Below are 19,931 nucleotides of genomic sequence, written 5' to 3' on the forward strand. Positions count from 1 at the left end.
TTCTGTAATAATTAAATTTAGTAAATAAAACCTTCAAGCATGTCTGTGAAATTCTCACTGGGATAAAGCAGATCTGTGCACCTGAGGTTCTTTTGGCTGCCCAGTGCATAAGAACATCTCTGCGCACACAGGCAATTTAGAAGCTGTGAAAACTACACCACAGTGCTGGGCCAGATTGCTATTAAACACCTTCTGGTAACAGAATAATGTGCTCTGTGAGGTCTTTGTGCAAGCCACTTCCTTTTTCTATTGAGCAATGCCCTCAAAAAATAATTTCCCTTTTTTTAATTGTTTGTAAAATGGTACATTTTATCCATCCCTAAAATATTTTTTAGAAATTTCCCACATGTGCTGTAGAATACTGTATAGTATATACAGACTTATTTTTCTGAAATACTTCCTGTGACCCTTCAGAATTAGTTTACAAACCTCTACAAGTTCATAAAAAAACCTTACCTAAAATATTATGGGTGTTTTCAGATAATTTATGTGACAAAAGGGTTAAGTGCTGAGTCTAGTCTGCCGACTAACAAACCTGATTAGGGACATAAGCAGGGTGCCCTAAGGAGAAGATGAATAAAAAAGTACTTATGTTTGGCAAGTGAAGGGGAACATCTGGACCTCAGAAGGTCATGTGTTAACAACCAGGCTGCACAGTCAGCACAACACAGGATGCCTAAGAAGAACTGAACACGTTTGGAGAGGACTAAAGTGTGTCTGTGTGCTACTGGATAATTATGCTTAGCATTTTATTTCAAGCTGCATAGAAACTTCTAGAAAATCCCTATGGATACCTTCCTTCCCTATGGTGGTGGCAGGGGACATCTTATGACCATGAAACAAACTTTTTGTAATTCCACCCTTGTGTTCCTTTCCTCATAGGTCTACAAATATCCCAAACCGCTTTTGAGACTATATCAGATAACTTTTTAAAAGCCTATATTCTGTGACTTCTTTTCAGGCTATAATGACTATCATAGCTCCAAGTGTAAGCAGTAATCCCTATTTGCAAGTAGATGGCACATTATCACAGCATATTTATAAACAAGATCTACTTGAAACGTACATCTCAATCAGAAGTCTGAGATCACACTTTACTGCAAATTACCTATAGCTCAGTTTTATATGAGCTATAGTTTATAGTTCAAAGATAAGACAGATACATTTTAACAGTGCTGGCAGTTACTAGTGGTTGTGCTAAGTATTCTTAATGTCCTAGGTATTTGATGTCCTAAGTGTACATCTGTTTCCTAGAATTTTACAAATGATACAATTCAAATACTGATCTGAATGTAAATGGACCTTGCCTCCTTTTATACCACAAAGTAAAATCAAGATTAACTTCATTAAAAACAGAACATTTAGGAATGCATAATCAAAGAGCTTACCTCTATTACATTGTTTAACTCATACAACAGCTAGAAGATTTCAAAAGACTGCTGCTGCTTCTTAGTAACATCCATTACATTTCAGTTACACTAACTTAAAACACTGGGGTCTTTTTCTAAGTGGACACCAATCGATCTGTGCAAGAACAATTGAAAAGGTTGTTTCATCAATTATTTGAAATAGAATTATAGAATCCTAGAATAGTTAAGGTTGGAAAAAAAGATCTTTAAGATCACTGAATCCAACCATTAACACTGACAAGTCCACCATATATTATACAGCAGAATTACCATAAATTTCAAAAATGCCACTACATTTGCTGGAGTCAAGGAAAACTTTGGTGCAACAGTGAATGTTTCCACCTTTACAGATGTTTTCCTGCAACTTTCCTGAATATGATTATTGTTCAGTATGATATTTTTTTAACTTTGACTTAAACAGATTCTTTCAGATTTACTTTTCACTAACATTCCTCTAGCTGATCATATAAAGAGAAAAGTCTTTCCATCATTGTCCTGGGTTCAGCAGTAGCTGATTCTCCTCTCCGTCCCTCCGGGAGCAGGGGGAGGGCAAGAAAGGGGGGGAAGTGAGCGAACGAGTTACCTGACTGGGTTTAAACCACGACAATCATAGTTAAAGATGGTAATGATCTAAAACCTTTTATCTCTATACCTCTTAAAAAGGATTTGTAAAACCCACCCAAAGTAAGCAGGATTATTCTTTCTTTTGGCAGTCATAACGGATACAGTCCCAGAGGTCTAGTTTGGACTAACACCTGTTTTACATTTTCCCTTTACTAAGGTGTTTCAGTTTAATATTATTGAAGACATAGGAAATCATTTCCTTGTTGGGCACCAATCAGGCCATTGAAGCACCTTCACTGTACACCATATTTTTTGTTAACTCCAAGACGGTGTGCACCGAAACTGAAAATTACCTGTGCCACAGACCACACAGAGTGTCACTGGATAACTAACCTCCCTTTTCTTACAGTATTTCAAACATTTTTCTGGTTCTAGGATATGGTATACTAAAATAAATTACAGATCTGAAATTATATACATATATGTCTATGATCCCATGGAAACATTGTACAATCAATATAACAGAAACATTTAATTAAGACATAAAGTATTAAGACGATTCTAGCTTGATGTTGAATATTTCACAGCTACTGTACTAAAAGCATGCCCATTATTCAGTTCATGATTTCCTGCATTCCATATAATTTGTTTCCACTTCATACTTTCAACGACCTAGTAGTTCAATATTTAATTATATTCTTCATGTAGGCATGTGATATTATGACACCATAACCTTTTCAAAAATAGTTTTCAAAATGATTAATTAGGGATGGATGTTGCAATGTATTTCATAACCTCAGCCCTATCTAAAGTTAATGGAAAGAAGTTGTTTAGCATGCTGCAGAAAGAAGCCCAAGGCAATGATTTCTTTGATAATGAAGAGCACAGTAGAAGAAACAGACCATTGATGCTAGCTGCAAGAGAATACCCTTCATTTTACTATTCCTAATCAACCACTGAACTTCAAAGAGCTCGTATTTGGCTAAGAAGAAAAAACAGCAAAACTGGTAAACATAAATGAAAATATACATATACCTAAGTTAAGTAGGATAAACTGGGTGTCAGTTTGTAAGTGTTCTTTATTCCTGCTTAGTTTATTATTTCCTCATGTCGTGGTTTAAGCCCAGCCTGCCACTAAGAAACCACGCAGCTGTTCGCTCACTCCCCCCCCCTTCCTCCCCTTGCTCCCAGAGGGATGGGGAGGAGAATCAAGAGAATGTAACTCCCACGGGTTGAGATAAGAACAGTTTAGTAACTAAGGTATAACACAAACCACTACTGCTACCACCAATGATAATAATGATAAGGGAAATAACAAGGGAAGAGAATACAACCGCTCACCACCCGCTAACAAATACCCAGCCCAAGCAGTGATCTAGCCCTTCTGGGTAACTGCCCCCAGTGTATATGGGAATGGGCATGATGTACTGTGGTATGGAATACCCCTTTGGCTAGTTTGGGTCAGGTGTCCTGTCTCTGCTTCCTCCCGGCTTCCCCTCCTCCGTGGCAGAGCATGAGACTCAGAAAGTCCTTGGTCAAAGTAAACATTACTGAGCAACAACTAAAAACATCGATGTTATCAGTGCTGTTCTCAGGCCGAACATCAAAAACACAGCACTGCACCAGCTACTAAGAAGGAGAAAAATGACTGCTACTGCTGAACCCAGGACACCTCATAAGATCAAAAAGAATTATTATTATTATTCTAGCATAACTTAGACGAATTTGAAACTTTCTATTGATAAACTAAGCAAACAAAGCTCCAAGCTGCCCATTGTGAATCACTTTCTATGACCCTAAGAGCACATCAGGTTTATTTCTATATTCACTAGAGATTTTTGTGATCTATAATCCATATTAAAATTTGGAAACAAGAACCAGATGAAGTTTTCTATCACCAAAGCCATTCACAGAAGCAAGGTCACTTCTCTCCTCTAGTTTTCTTCACTTCTATGTTCTGTTTGGTCTTTTGTTTGTTCCTTTTGAATTCATGCATTCTCTAAGAGCCAGTTTCCTGGTGCTTCATGTTTAGACAGGTATCAGAGCATTTTTTACTACAAAACCAAGTCTCTTTGAGAGGATTGAAAAGCTCAAGGCTGGTATGGAAAATCCACATGTATAATTGGCTCTCATCTCTGTCATCACCAAAAAGCTTTCTGTGCCTTCCATTGTCCTGTCATTACTAGTTGCTTGTGCCTTCTTTGCTCCTGTTAAAAGTTAGCTCCACTGAAAAGGAGTGGATACAACCAGGATGATGAAAAAGAAGAGATGCATATATTTTCTCTTGCCCCATGTGAAGAACACATGCAGCTCCAGATGGTGGTAACAGCAAAGTTCATTGGGCTATAGCTTTCCAAATCCCCCTGCCCACTCCACTAAATACTTACCTGCTTTAGCAGTTGGCACAAAGTAAATTATACAGTATTATACTGTAAATAATTTCCTTCTTATAAAAATAGGCAACTAGGGAAATGAGCAGATTCAGTGAGTCATCTACGATCGCATAGATCACACATGATGCTGGATCAAAGACTGAGCACAATATTGCTGAATACCCATGATCAATTAGTTACATTATGTAATCCTAACACTTTGCACCATCACCAGCATTTCTGTGTTATTGTAAGAGAGAATGAACACCATGAATGAGATTTCATCCTCACATACCCATTTGTACAGAATTACTGAGAAAGTAAAGACCATATCTTCCTACTGTGCAAGAACAAATTTCTTTTAACCTAAATCATTTTTAAGGAATGTGTATGTATTCTAGAATGGAGTAGTTCAGCAGTTTCACTTCAGATTTGTTTTATTGTCCAACTGCTCTTAGACGTTTAAGATACAAAAGAGCATCCCGATGCAGTTACTCTGCATGATAGCAGATTGCACAGTAAAGCAGAAATTTGCTATTTCCACTTGGAAATTTAACTGTAAAATTCTTCCAGTAAATCAGTTTTATTGTAAAGCAAAATTACACATTGCTGGCTTATTGACAGCAATGTTGATGATTAAAAGGCTATTTTGCCTACTTCTACCTTTTTCTATAGAACAGAGAACTGTAACTCCTTCTTACACCAGTTTAGTCTGTCTTTAAAATGATGACACTGATGCTTACCACCTTTTTCCTTTCAGATCTGTGATTGTAAGAACGTGAAGCATTGCTACATCCTAATGGGATTCTGGCTGTTTCACAGTGAAACTCCACATTTCAGAAATCACACCGGCTTGAATAAAAAGATTTCTGTGTTCAAAAGTGGCAGTAAAAAAACCCAGTCAAAGCTGAAAACAGGATTTACCAAGTTTATAGCCAGGGTTTCGTGAAGTACTAGAGGATCTGCTTACTATTAGAGAATATTTCAATAATGTGCTTAGTGCCTAATGAGTCAGGACCAATGTTAACATATATCCCCAAGGATAAGGAAAAAGATACAAAGAATTTTTACATGTCTTGTGATTTCTGCTTTTTTTGCATTGACATATAGTAAGCATTGCTACTGCTTGGTTAAAGTATGTGTTTGTTTGCCCTCTAACTTTTCTTGAACTTTAATGTTCAATATGTTCTATTTCCATCACTGAGCAAAATCTTCCCATTTAATTTGTAATGGTTAACAAGTCACAGCCCCTTCATTTAGGAGATAACAAGTGTTTGGGGCAAGAGAGTTGGACAGGATCGGTTCTAGCAGAGTTGGGAATAGAGCCCAGATTCTCATTATGACAGACAAATGTTTTATTCTATCAGTTTTATTCTATCTATTACCGCTAGCTCCCAAAATGAACATCTTAGAATTCTGTGTTTGGGATGGATAAAATGGAGCTATTCCAATGAATTAATTTCAAAAAGGCAATAAAATAAGGAACATAAATGCACACAGTGGTTCAGATTCCTGATAGTATTGGGTGATTAATGCACAATTGAAAACAATAGTGCCAAAATGCTCCTAAATTTATCATTTAAGAGAGATTTGGACTAAAACTTTTAACAGTCTTGGGTTTATCCTATATCATTTTCTTTATTAAAAGGAAAAAAAAAGCAGAACCAAAAAATCCTGGTTTAGGTTAGAAAGAATATATATGCAGTGCAGGAGTCCAAATACTGTGATTATACCTGGTGAACTGTAAGCAGCCAGAACTGAAGCGTTTTACTTCATGGAATGACTGTACAAACCAGATGTTTGAGCTGAAATTCTGAAAAATCCAAATACAGGTTTTATAATTGGGCTCATAAACTTGTAATTTAGGAAACTAAAATTTCTAGAAGACAAGCTGAGTTTAAAAACAATCACACTAAATAATATAAAACTAAGCAATCAAATACAACAACTCCCAAACTTTCTTACACAAAGAGAAGTACTGCACTAGAGGCTGTAACCACAAATACAGTTGGAAATAGTTAACAAGAATAACAGTGAAGGAGAAAAAGTTGGCTGTAAGAGCCTACCACAGCATTTACTGTGACAGATAGAAAACGCATAGTTTGCTGTGAACACAGGCTGTCTCTGGAAAGGTCTTTCTAGTAAAGATCTGAGGTATTAATCGTATATAAAATAAGGTGTGGGTTTAAACACATCTGTGAATAATTCTGGATGCCATATTCAAAACAGAAAAAGGCTAAATGGAAGTGGCTTTTCATAGAGGAAAGCCACTACTTTAAATCAAAGGAATTGAAATTCTCTAAGTAAAGACAGAAAGAGCTTGGGAATTAGGTTAGCTGTGGTAGCATCTCTCAGAGATCAAATATCAGTAAGGAACCTTTTGAGACAAAGCATGCAAGAAAAAAATCCAGGTGGGTATTAGTTAACACCTAAAGTAGAAATCATAAGGTGCGAACCATCAGGGAGGAGAGGTCTAGACCAGAATATATGTGCTGCCCAAGCTGCGCTATGGGAACTGGAGAGACACAGGGAAAAGGAAAAGATAACTCACCAATTTGAAGATGGATGCCAATCATTTTATGAAACAGACTACATAGTGAGATAATCTACTGCAGATCATGCATTGATCACATGAGATCCTTTTCAGTCTTACATCTTAAAATAAGATGGTCTTGTGACTAATGCACTAGCCAGAAAACTAGGTTTTATCCCAAACTTTCTGTATAACAGGTCAATACATAACACAAAGAACCTTTTTCAAAACTTCTGAACACTTACAAACATAGAAAAAGCAGCAGGAAGCACTCTGAAGTTTCTAAGTTACACAAGCACAGCCAAAACCTAGCAATTTTCTGTCTCTTCTTTAAATCCTTATTTGTACTACAGAAATAATAACTCCTTGTTTCAGAGATGTGTTGTAAAGCATTGACATTTGTTTGATTCTTAGCTATCACTGTGATTAATTCAAATTGAAAATGCTGTTCTTTAGAAGTGATAAACCTGTATGTGACCAAAAGAAAATTTTAAATCAATTATTGCTAAGCAGGAAAGAAAATCCAAAGCAAAACACAGCCAGATGAGACGCCAGGTGTCCTGACTTGACCTTGTAACCAGCAGGGTGACAAGACCCTCACAAACAACACAGACCTCAGTAAGAGTTACAAGCCTTGACCTGTGTAAATTAAGTAGTCACTTAAACACTCAAAGCAGCAAGACCAAGCATATACCTAAAAGAATCACTTGCTCTAAACTGACTTTTTTCCTTTGAGCCTCTCTTCAAAAGCAAACAGTTCAGATTGCTATCTTAATTTCCCCATTGAGAGTTAAATTAGCAAATATTTGCTAGAGGATTCAGAAAGCTATGTACCTTCCATCTTGTTTACATGAACACCTAGGCCTGGGTATGCAATTTGTGAGGCTGTGCATTGTACCCCTCTACCCAGAGAATGTAAACATGATCCCCAGCTTCCCAGGGTTTAGAGAAACAGTGAGTTTTATTCCCAGTGTTTATGTCAGCTTCTTCTTCAGATGATATCTGCATCCTGGTGTTTTCTGACTTTCATGAGGGTAGGTTAAAGAGGGAAAATACAAACAATGATAATAATTAAAAAAAAAAAAAAAACAAACCAAAAAAAAACCACCAAAAACCACCAAAAACCAAGAAGGATTCATACTGGGATGTTTCTCAGTTATATTCTACACCGGACTATTCTACCTAATATAGAAGGGGATGCTAGAGTAACACTGCTGTAACTTCATAATATTCAGGGTGCTTGTATTCAGAAACAGCCTCCAAGCAGTTAGAGCAGACATTTGATAATTGCTCTGGAGGAAAGAAAAATAAACACCATATTTTCTGGTTTTACTACCTACTACTGACTGTACTCTCTCTTCAGATTTAGAATTTTCATCTTTTGTGCTCAGATACCTACATTTAAATTACAATTTTATACGTATTTAAATATCTCTATAAAATTAATCATATAATATGTCATCTTCTATTATTTTGAAGCTGGTTGAAATATTACTAATAATATAGACATGTACTTCAGAAATAACACACATACTGTCAACCTACATGACCACAAAAAGCACCCTGACATGTAGACTAGTCCCTAATATGAGGTAATAGAAGGTGCCCAGCACCTTGCCCATCTGAGGAGGAACCAAGTCCGCCCTTCCTATGGGTTGAAGCTGACAAAAACAGCTAGAAACAAATTCTCCCCTTCAAAATTTCCACTGAAAATGGAAATATTCTGCCAGATGTCTTTTGTATTTGGTAAACAGAAAACATGTAACCCATAATTACAGTAGCAGAATATTAGCTAATAAAGAATGTAATAAATATATATCTGTAAAAAGGTTTGAACCATGGAGATATGCACAAAATAAAAGATGTACTCTATTCAGTATACACAGTCTTACTATAAACCTGGAAAAAATAAACAACAGACGTGATTAGCTAAAGGAATCATCTTTTTTTTTTCTCATGAAAGCGACTAAATACACAAGTAACTGAAAAGATAGATTAAAAATGTTTCATTAGTTCAAACCAGGTCTTGTGGTAATCTAAAAAGTTTCACACCTTTAATGAAAGACTTTATGTCAAACAACACTGCCTGCCTCTGGCAATCTGCATGTCAGCAGCAGTGAAAAAGGTGGTGAATAACCTGCTGTGTGGCCCAGCACTACAGCCAGGTGCACTGCAGCACCTCTGTGATGCTCTCCTGCTTACCAAAAGTCTGCTCTCTCCACTAGTTTGGGATCTGTTGCACCATAAAAGTCACAACTGTTTACACTGTACACATGTATACGAAGTGAAATTCATACTCCGATGCAGGCCTCTTAGAAAGTTATTTGTTGACCTTAGAGGAAACCTATGTTATAGAGTCTCTTGCAGACCAGATATTATAATTAGTATTAATAATGCTTCTGCATCCCCATCTCAAAGCAATATTCTGACATATACCACTATTTCAAGCAAATCAGGACTGGACAGTCTTTAAAAATAATCTATCTGAAAAATGTCAGTTTTCAACCTTTTATATTTTGCTCTTTCAACTTCTTGAAAGGCAGAGTCTTATTTTTTCCTCCATTTTTTGCCTGTTGGATTTTCCAATAAAACTCCGCTTCTTTTACCTCTTTATTTTCCTTTCTGTGTCCTACCACTAGAGCTTCCCCAGAGGTCTTCACCTCACCAGAAGAAATGCGACCCATACTCTTTTATTTTACAGAGGAAAACACAATCACAGGTCACACAGCAGGCAAGTGGTAGAGCTAGAAATAGAATCCATATTTCCTGAGCCACAGCCTACTACTTCATATGGACTCTTAATATATGATGCATAGGGAAATGCTTTCAAGAACAGCTACAAGGAAAATAATTTGAGACCCTTACACTCGTAGGAAAGGAAAAAAACCATGCAGCAAGAGTTAAAAAGGCAAAGCTGACAGAAACTTAGATATAAGTAAGCAAGAATATGAGAGACAGATTGTCTCTGATTTCATACTGAAACCAATCTTAATAAGAAGGCCCTTTTGTTATTATGAATCTTTTTAACTGCAGATAGAAAATTGAGAGGAGGTTGGTAATAGCAAAGTTCATGACATTTGTTTTAATAGATGGAATTGGGCAACATGCTGCTGAAATGATTGCTAATCTGAAATCTAGGTATGAGGAATACTAAAAAAAATAAGAATGCCTATATTAAAGAAATAATTAAAAGCAAGCATAGCAACTATTTATAAAAATTATAAATATGCTATGAAAGATGAAAATTATCAGCATGGCACAAAGAAGAATGTGTCTAGGCGTAAAAATGTTAAATAAGATAAAGAATATTTAATTATTCATGTCAGAAACAGACTTCTAATGATCAGACCTCTTAGGCAGTGTAAGTCTCCCAAAGGGAAGAGTAGAGTTTCACTGCATGAGTCTTTCAGCATTAATAGTAGGAATATTAAAATGGTCTTTCAAAGCAACCTAATATATATATTCTACTTTTGCTACCCTCTTAGGGCAATGAATGTTACAGTAGCATTTATATCTTCCTGCATCTTGCAGATACAGCAATGATGTTCTTTCTCTTCTCTGAGTATTAAACTACTTAGAGATCTAAAGTGCACAGTCTTCCACAGTGAAAGACAGCAACATAATAGTGAATGGGAAGCAAAACCAAACCTGTCATACTAGGGTTTTCTACCTTAGTCACAGCCCCTTAGTATGACTGTTTCCGGATGCTAAGGTGCCTTGGGGAAGCATCAGGATTTCCTTATGTTAACACCATCTGCTTTTGGCAATGGAGAGTTGGAAATACAGCCGACCTTTCCCAGCAGCTACCCTATGGCTTCCAGCTTCCCTAAGATGACTCAGACTGTTGCCAGGCAGGCCTTTAGCACAAAAGCAGTAATGGCACACCAGCTGAATGCTTGGCTGTATTTCTGGTTCTAATCTGGATGTAAAGTGGATGGCATAGTTCCCCAAAAAGTAAATAACAAATGCAAGGTAGATGATATCTTTTATGGGTATTTCACTCACTCAAATATTTAAAATAATTTATGGCTCCATCTTCTTAGTTGTCATTTAATAAATATGTTCATGTGTGTATTTCTAGCTCACCAGTCTTTCAATAGACTAACTACATAGCTTTCATGTTATCACAAGGGCTAATAAAATAACTCTACTTGAAACACTGGCTTATGGCAACTTTGAGCTCTGGACATACAGTTATACTATTAATACTCAGCTAAGATACTACAGAGAAATACTTAGTGACTAATGTACACAATGCAAACACCTGTAATGGAATCAGTGGAGCAAGATAAGGAAGCTACCTAGCCCTTCCATATGTGGTGCATTGTTTAATATTCCCTGTTTAACTGCAATGTTATTCTTTCTTGCCATTTCATTATCATTCTATGACATATTTATTTCTTTTGAAAACAAATTACATCACAATTTTAATAAGGAATCCTGTGGGTTTTGATGTGACAACAAATTTTCCAGTGTGAAACCTCAGCTTGGATCAGTGGATTAGCTATATCCCTTAATTACTTCTCCACTCAGTGAGGCTGAGGGTTCATAAAATGACTCCACAAAGTATGAAAAACTCTCATTCGCTTTACAGCATCAAGAGTCACTGTGAGACACCTTGTCTAGTCTTACTAAAGTCCAGTTCAGAAAATAGTATTACCTCAATTAAATTGAGAGATTTAGGGTTCTTTTTACTGTATTTCTTTGAATATTAACTAGACATTTACTGCTATGGTAGTTGCACTTTTGTGTCCCCTGTGTGGCATGAACATTCATATCCCACATCATTCACCTTTGGCTATCCAGGCACAGACAGCCCCAAATCAATCTAAAACTCCTTTGGAAAGCTTCCCAGTGAATTTCATTCTCATCATTAAATTAAAGGAAAAATTTGGGCCTTCACAGTCATGTGGTGAAAGATTAATAGCAACTTCATCCCAGGATTACAGATTAATTTTAATATAATGATTTATTTAAAATTTTCTCTTAATTGCCACGTATTTAATACATCTGTTGAAAGAAACAATCATTAGAATAATTATTTTGGGCATTACATTAGTCATAAATTTTATTATTCAATAATCATGAGATAGCAGATTCACTTACAGAAGCTTAATTAACTAAAATGCTCCTTTTACGAAGCTGTTTCAAACTCATGGGCAGCTACCCAGAATGGAAATATTTATTGTAAGATTTCATTTAATTATATAATACAAGAATGGCAGATATGGATGGCAGCTTGCCATGGAAGACTATTATTCCATTACTTGTTTAGCTAACACACTTAAAGAGAATTATCAGTGTAACTCAAGGTACATGCATAGCTTCACATTACTACCTGATTGTGTTCCAAACCCTAGATATCTATGTCATTCTAAGTATTTCTAGGCATAGCATTCTGTTATTTCTGTTGTATCTTCCACTAAGCCCATCTTACCAACTCCACAAGTTTGATTTTACTTGAAGCTATTCATAGAAAGATCTAGTGATTAAGCAACCCTTTTTCCACAGTAGATTTTCTTACCTGTAGTAAGAACACCTATGCTTCTGTAGCTATTGCTATTGCCTATTCTTACTTTCGGCTCTTTTCTGTTCTGGCTGCTATCTGAGATAAACTCAGATAGAACAGCTAAAAGGATTAGCCATGAGATAAGGCAGGATTGGGCTCTGTCTGTTCAATGACCTACAGTAAATAAGTTTGTCTTGGCTCAGGCTCCAGGGGACAAGTATTCTTACTGAAAAAAAAAAAAAAACTACAAAAAACAAACTACAATTCTTCTTGATTTGCCTCCTTACTTGTACTGTTCAGAAAGCATGAATTTTAGAAAAACAGAAGCACCAAGCTAACTTCCGCAATGCCCGAAGACATAAGGCATGAGTAATTGTTAGTGCTACTTCAAAGAAAGCTTGCAATATACCTGCCGCCACTGTTTTTCTTTTTTTAAGAATGCAGAATGCAGTTTTCAAACGATAACACAAGTACTGGAATGAACACTGCCCAAGGAGTTACTATAAACCTTGTTGATAATCCATAAAATTATTTGATTCTATGGATCAAAATGTAGATTTACACGTGTAACAGTGACTCTAAAGGGTGATAAGCAGACAGCCTCCTCTCAGACTCTCACTGAAAACAAATCTATCTTCCCTCTCTTCTCCTGTCCTTTCTTTTCAAGTTAGTTATTCAAGCAAAGCCATTCATAGGAAAGTGATACGATTCTTTTAGTAATGAACAGTCCACTCAGTCATATATACAGTTTTATCCTGAAACAGAGAAGCAGGTAAGTTCTTTGTGGTGGCTCAGGGTTTACGCTAAAGAGGTAAATAACGTCTCTGTGACAAACCAGAAAGGGGAGTAATAGTGTATTTTCTAAAAGCAATCGTTTGTATTCTGTTGTGAACAAATTCAGAGCCAGATACTGTTTATTGAAAAGTCTGCAGTCCATTCTTGCCTGCACTAATTTTTGACAAAGCTTCTAGGGGTTAATATTTTATTTTTTGAGGCAGGATATTTCTCTTCCATTTGAATGAGTTTTTCTATCAGATACTTAGTAGCAGAAAGAGACAACAAAATACTTTGAGAAACATTTCTAGAATATGAGGCAGAGTATTCCTATTCAATTTAAGGGAAGAATTCTTGTACTTCTGAGTATGTTTTCTTCCTACAGGTTAACCCACACCAAACAGAATTCAGTGAGGTGGGAAATCACCAAGATTGAGCCCCCTAGTAACAGGCTTTGAGCCTGAATTGCCAAACATATAATGGTGCCTGGAGAAAGTAACCTCTTGGTTCCCATGGCAATTTAAAGCTATTTTTCATTTAAAACAAACATTGGAAAAAACATGGTTTTCTGGAATCAAGTAGGCGCCTTTTGTCATTTTTTGAACGTCAGCTGAAGCCAAGCTACTCTAACAGCTCGAAGAGACAGAAGAGAGGTCACATTTCCAGCCTGCAACCAGACAGATAAAATGAGCTGTAAACCAAGGCTGGTCCATATCACTGCACAGGATGCTAGCTGCAGTGTACCATGTCACTTCCCAAACAGATTAAATAGTGCGCTTGTAATCCTTTAAAATGTGTCTGCAAAGTGACATAGTTTTAGGTGGATAAAGTAAGTGGATCAAGAAGTAGACAATACCAATTTTACTCTTCAATCGAGTAGTTAGGGGAGGGAATGGAACCAGGGAGTCACCGGACCTGTTAAAAGACAATGATGATGCACTGACAGGTTAAAATGCTACTCACTAAGCTAATATCAGATCATGGTTTCCTGACGGTCTTTTCAGTTTTCTTGCTGTTGTTAAATCTACTAGTTATGTTTTGGGTGGGTGGGTGGGTGGGGGTGTACCCGAATACAATTGGATGCACACTTTCTTTTGTGGTGACTGTCCTTCAATTGCATCACTAATTTGTACATTTAACATACCATAGACCTCTCAAATTCATTCTAATTCATATAGCAGTAGTCTACTCACAGGCTTGATTACAGGACACAACAGCAGAATTCTTCCCTCCCTCTGGAAACCTATCTCATTGCTACAATATTCCTGAATTAGTGTATTTGGTATTTCTTAATAAGAGCATGCTTTCTACTGTTAGTGACATGTTAATACAAAGCAGATTTCATATTTTGATTATTTTCCCTTCAATGTTTTTTTCTCAATATGGAGCTTATGCTATTTTGACAGGTATTTCTTTTTCAGCTGCCTCAAACAGACTATTGAATATATTTTGCAGGGACCCTCCCAATAGGCTTTCCATATGGAAATCTGCTGTTGAACAAGAGACATTTTACAAGGTGTGGAAAAGTCAGCAACGAAAGAGAAATTCCTGGAAAAAAAAAAAACAAAACACTTTATATAACCATTTGTCTAAAAAAGTAGGATAGGGTAATACGATATGCAAAGAATGCTCAGTGCAGAACTACTCTTCCCCTGTTCTTGCATCTCAAAAGACAGCAGACAAATCTATGCCTTCAGTCATCATTGAACAAGCGTTCTGAATCTGTTTTGGATATGAAATCCCTGGAGAAGATTGCCATTTCTGTTCACTGACTGTAGACACTGTGCTAGAAGCAAACAAATAGACTGTAATTCACATTCAGAAGCAAAACCAGCTAGTAAAATTCCATATTTCCACATTCTTCTGGATGCGCAGGCCCTGAGGTTTCAGGATTTTTATATTTTCTCTTTATGTTCGGTATTCCACACCCTCTCAATGCAAATGAATAGTAGTGATCTCTGAGAAAAAAAAAAAAAAAGATTACCTAATGTGACTGTAAATACCTATTCCACACTGAAAAAATAAATAGGCAGAGGCAGTTTTAGATTCTTTGCAGCTTTTTAGCTATTCTGTATTCCATTCTTTCAGAATTCTCAAATACCAACATTTTTCACAATTGACTACTGACGTGGTCTGTAAATCTCCTGCGGTGAGCAAGGAATACTTGTGCAATGGAAACTGACAGTGAGAACAAAGGCCTGGCAAGGTCCTGCGCAGAGAGCCTCCTAAGCAGTGGGGAGCTATTCCAAGGCCTGAAGGGCAACTGTGAGTACATACAGCAATCTACAGGGCTCCCTCGTGACAAGGACCAAGTCTGCAGTGAAAACTGTCAAGTTTTACTCTGTATTTCTGGGACTGAAATCTGCAGTGCTGTTGATTATTTCTTTGAAGCTATAAGGGTACAAATTTAAATATGGGAACTCCTGGCTGCCAAGATGTAATCTATGGCCTGAAACTGGTTTCTCATTGCTTAGATGCATATGAAAAATCGCAGCTGAAATTTATTGTTATATCATTACTAGGAGAAATAATAGCTATGCCTACCACCAGAAGAAAAAGAAAAATCTTTAAAATTATTGATATTTTAAAAGCTGGTAAGTTTTACACAGGGGTAAGACTTCTGTGTTCACAGAACAAGTTACTTTACTTGAAGATGCTGACACCCGCTGAAGTCCTGTGTTCAACTATTACCAGTAGTTTTTAAAACTTTCAAATATACACCCTAAGTTAGGTAACAGCATCAAAACTTGCAGTTGCAGATACAGCGCTCGCTGTCTTATCAATACGATGAAGCAAACAGTCATTGGTCTCTATTTTTTCAGAGGACCCAATGCTAATTATAAAGCATTTTTGCCATTTCAGGTGTAAAGCAAACATTTTAATTTCTCATTTTGAATCTGTGCGTGCATTCAACATATTTGCCATATCTTGTAAGAATAAAAATTTCCACTGCATTTTTCAGCTGTTCAAAACTGTTAGAGATCTCATGAGTTCAGGTTTGCCCACAGAGTTTATATTCCCCTGGCTGAAATTCTTCATTCTAGGAAGATATTTTTCCCTTTTTTTTCTTCTTTTTTTTTTTTTTAATAAACATGTACTTCTGCTTTATTTCTGACTATGGTGCAAGTTTCAAGTTTTGAAGTTCTATGGCTTGAGCTTGGAGTCTGCAAGGGGTTTTGTATTGTTTTGGCTTGGTTTTGTCCGAGATGGCCTCTTTTCAGTTATGGTATGGAGATTTTAGTTCATATATATTTTGTGTAGCTACAGCTTCAAGATAGACAAGATAATACAACAACATTACTGTCAAGTATTACCAATTGCAAAGTGATCCTGAGAACTAATATATTTAAAATAAAATAAAGGTGACAAAAAAACAACAGCTGATTTAACAACTAGTGAGCTGAGCAACTGAAGCTACCATAAAAATAGCACTTCTTTTGTTTATAAAAGTACAAAAGAACATGTGTCCTTAAAACCTATTACATTTTTATGCTTCTTGAAAACAAGCTCTGTCAGATGTGCAAGAAAACTGTACTACCAACTTAGAAGCACACAGGAAACACAACAGTATGAGTAACTAATATTGTGAAGTATCCACAGGAGAATAGAGAACCTTTCTCTTTGGCAGGAACAGAAACAGCTATAACTCTGTCATTAGCTTTGAATAGTATTAAAATTTGTAGGTTTAAATAACTGTAAACAAGTACTTCCTCTGAAAATTAAATAAGCTGAATCAAACTGGAACACAATTTGGGAATAGAAAGAAACTCTGTTCAAGTGAAAACCAGGTCAATGAGACATCCTACAGAACCAGCCCAAAGAGGATCCTCAGACTGGGTACAGCTGTCCTTGGGTTTGACTTATCCAGTTCTAGCTTCTACTTCCCTTCTTCATGGTATGTCACTCACATTTGTTCCACAGCAGCCTCATGTTTGCTCCACAGCTACCCAATCTCCCCATCCTTGCATTCACAAAGCTGTGGAAACAACTTGCTGCTCGTTTTACCCATTCTGCTTATGTTGACCTGTGTCTTTTTGTCTAAGCAGATGGTGTCTCCTTCAAGACAGGAACTCTAACCTATTCTTTGCTTTGCAAAATGCTCAGGCCCTGGAGGGACTTTTGTGGAGGAGGAAGGAGCCCTAAAACGGTTTAGGCTTTTTAAAATAACATGCAGTGAGTACTCCTGCCTCAAGTTCTGGACACACGATTGCTGTTTATATTAGGGTGTGTCTCCATTGAATGCCTGATAGCAGACAGCCATGTTCCTGATCAACCCTGAAGTACTACAGTAAAAAGCAGTTATAAATATGATTTCATATCAAATGACACTCCAATTCCATGCTGTAAAATTACAGCACAAGTAAAAGGAAATAAAATTACTCAAGCGTGCCTAGAAAATGTTTCTTTCCCTACTGACAGATTTCCTTGGGCTGACATAAATATTGATTTGATTGGAGTTCATGTATTGACTTTTTCAAACTGAAGTGAAGGAACATCATCACCACCAAGCAAGTGCATTGACACTTGCTTTCATTCAAGAATTTCAGAATGCCCAGCACTGGCATGAGATAGGCTATGATAGTAAAACATTTTTCAAAGGGGCCAAACAGGCAAACTCAAATTTTATTGGAAAGTTTATTGGAACAAGACTGGTCTTCCTATAATGTCTCATGGAAGAATACTCCCTTACTGTGCGATGCTTTCCAGTTAGCTAAGCTAAGCTAAAGAAAACAATCCTGCACAGCACAGCTTTCATGGCTTCTCGTTTCTTCCAACGTTCAGTTTGCCTTTCTGTGCCAACCATGTAGGGCAAAGCCTCTCCAATTACACCAAAGATCTGGCAGTAAGTTCCAGTCTACCCCTTACATTTCCTTCACAGGCTTTCACATACTAAGATGGTTCTGTACACATACTATCCACCTAGTCCTCCAGAAATACTGTAGAAAAATAGTACTACAAACCCTTGTTAATGGCTTGAAAAAAATGGGACAAAGAGATTTGGAGTTCACAGTGACTCAGAGCCAAAATTAAAACTACCCTTTCTCTCAGTGTCCTTTTTCCTCCAGATCACACTAACTAGAACTAATGGCAAAGGAGGTTCTAGTAAAGAAGGTTCAAAAACTACCCTAAACTTAAGTATAACACATAAAATTTCATCACATCTCAGAAGAATTATGAATTTGGCTGTATTCTGCATAACTTTAGAGTCCAAATTATTTAAGTGAAAATAGCTACTTTAAAGTATTTTCAAGCATCTGTAATAAAATTGACACAATTAAAAATCTTTATTCCTCATGTAAAAATTTTTAAATGTTTTGGCAGTATCTTCCAGCATCGTAAATCTTTTAGGCTATTTTACTAATATCTTGAACTACTTCCCTTCCAGAAGATATTGTAATATTTAAAACCCAGTATGACAGTATGCATGCAATACCACTAGGAAAAATCAAAGACTTGAATAGGGCAGAATGCTAAAACTGAATCCTGTTTTTGAAGACAAACTCTAGAATACAGCAGCATCAGTCCACTGACTCAGAATTTGCAGGTGCTTCTTCTGTGCCTGTTTCTAAGCTAAACTGCATCAAAGGCCTATTATTTAAGTAATACTGATAATTCACTATATAGCTTTCTAAGAATAAAAATCAGTGTGTGGCAGCTTGGAAGAAGAAGACGGCTTAGATACCGAGCTTTTTAGAGCACAGTGTTAAACCTTTGTCCAGAACCAGCACCTGATTTCAGACACCACATAAACAGAGGGCCAGCATATTTTACAGGAAATTTAATCAGTTTGTCACCAGACAGAATACACTTTTCATGCACTGCAGGACTGAATTACAAGTGCTGGAGCTGGCTAGAATTTAGAAGGTATAAAATGGTAAATCATTTAGAACAAGAATGGCTAAAAGCTATCTGAAAGAGAAAATAAGCTCTTTCACTTCCAGTTGTGCAACTTCACACACTGATTTGGGACATGTGGGTTGTCAATAAGTAGATCAAATCATCTGGAAGAATGCCACAAAAGAATCCTGGAACTGAATTCCAAACTAGAATAAATGAGAGGTAAAGAACCCCAGATTTATCTCCATCTCTCAGTGCTATTTTATAATTAAATTAAAATATTTTTGAATAAAATATTATATATATGAGACCATACAAATTTCTGGAGCTTCCTTAATTTCAAAAGGAACGGGTATTTCTAGAAAAGGTGAAATTTTGTTTTTGCATTTAAGTAAAAACTTTAGGGCCAATCTGAGAACTGGCTATGGGTTGATAGCTGGTTATAGCTCATGATACACAACATTTTACTGACTCCCCTTTTCACCAGAGTGGCTGTTGACTGCTGCCACTTAATATACATTTAAAACTATTCATCCTCCCTGAGGTAACTCAGTATCTGGAGAACATAGTATGGATTAAAGATCTGAGCCTACTCAGAAAACTCTGAGAATCCACGCCAAGTTTCTTAGCAGTAATATTTGATACCAATTTTTGCAAAAATCTTATGTTGGCCTTAATTACAACGTGACCCCTGATGCATCTAATTCTGCTAAGATAATAACCTTATTCTTCTGACAGAAAACTTCTCTGGGGCTTTCTGACAATGCTCAAAACTGCTTTAAAAAAAGAAGCACATTTATTAAACCACTTCATGATTTAAAGAGTGCAATTACATATTAGCTTTACTATCTAAAGGCAGCAATGAAAGCAGATTACTTAAATGCAAGCCACACAGATGACTTTGATGATGCAATCAGACAGAACATAAACTC

This window comes from Pezoporus wallicus, unplaced genomic scaffold (assembly GCF_028554395.1).
Source record: "Pezoporus wallicus isolate ANWC-B61680 ecotype Strahan unplaced genomic scaffold, APGP_CSIRO_Pwel_v1 contig_8042, whole genome shotgun sequence".
Lineage (NCBI taxonomy): Eukaryota > Metazoa > Chordata > Aves > Psittaciformes > Psittacidae > Pezoporus > Pezoporus wallicus.